Below are 1,346 nucleotides of genomic sequence, written 5' to 3'. Positions count from 1 at the left end.
GACAGGCCTGGGGAAGCTGGAGGTGTGTCCCGCGCGTCTCTTCCAGCGCTCGAGCCCGGTGATGGCGCCGAGTTCCCCGCCGCCACTGCCGCCCCCTGAGAAGCCCGGCCCAGCTCCGGTCTTCGGGCAGGGCTGGGCGGGGGCCACTCCGTGGAGACGGCTGGCAGGCGGCCTGGACAGCTTGCGTGGAGACGAGACGGGCCGCCTGGAGTTTGCGGGAGTGTGGAGGGCGCGCGCTCCTCTCCCCACCGTGCCTCAGTTTCCCGGGTGGGAAGCCAGCCCCTTGTGCCGCCTCTGCCCCAGCCGTACCCTCCCCCCTAAACGGGGATGCAGGATTGGCGACCCAGGGTGTCACCCGTGGGCTGGCCCAAGTCCTCCTAGACAGGTAGAGAGACTGAGGCACCGAGGGGGAAGTGTCCAAGATGCCATCGTGACCAGCAAAGCGCGGATGCGAGCCCAAGTCCTCTGAAAGGGTTAAAAGTCATGTTGTTGCCCGGAGCGCGCTTATTTGAAGTCCTCTGTGCGGCAATAAAAACACGTGCCCTGGTGGCTCGTTATTCACGAGGGGACTCCTGACCCCCACGAATAGATCCACGCGACTCTGAGGGCGCCGGGCCTGACTCCTGGGCGCCCTCGCATGGCCCAGCACTCCCTGCACCACCTCCGAGGAGACCCTGGAGAGGTTTCATTTCCTGAACAGCAGCCAGCGTGATCCCAAGGCAAATACCAGACCAGTCACTTCCCTGCTTAAACCCTCAATGCTTACCCCGCATTTGGATTGAAATCGGCCCAATACCACGGCCTTCCTGTCCTGGCGGGCCCTGCTTCCACCCGCTCCCCCGTCCGGGTTTGGGGGTCTTCCTTCCCTGCCTGCTAGCTGCAGGAGCTTCCTGGTGTCTACCGAGAGCTGGCCCTTGAACTTCTCCGTGGCTCATCCTTACCGTCACTGCCAAAATCACCTCCTCCTAGAGCCCTTCTTTTTCGGTACCCTCTTTATTTCCTGATCAGTCTGATCACTATTTATATTTGTTTACCTGTTTACATGTGGGTTTTTTGGTGGTTGGTTGGTTTTCCACCCCATTAGACCATATCTGTATGTCCAGTATATGTATGTTGTAGAACCTAATGGTTGAATAAGTGAATTAGTGAATCTGTTTGCCAGGGTTGTAACAAGGAACAAAAAATGTAATACACATGACAGTGCTTTGTACTCTGTAAATCCAAAGGGTGGCCCGTGGGCCAGTAGACTGGAATCACCAGGGAGCTTGCTGAAAATGCAAAATCTCACAGCCCTGCCTCCCCCACCCCCATCCTATGGAACCAGAATCTGCATTTTTTTTTTTTTT

This window comes from Neophocaena asiaeorientalis, unplaced genomic scaffold, assembly GCF_003031525.2.
Source record: "Neophocaena asiaeorientalis asiaeorientalis breed wild unplaced genomic scaffold, Neophocaena_asiaeorientalis_V1.1 scaffold409, whole genome shotgun sequence".
NCBI classification, from domain to species: domain Eukaryota; kingdom Metazoa; phylum Chordata; class Mammalia; order Artiodactyla; family Phocoenidae; genus Neophocaena; species Neophocaena asiaeorientalis.
Note: the sequence above shows the minus strand (reverse complement) of the source record.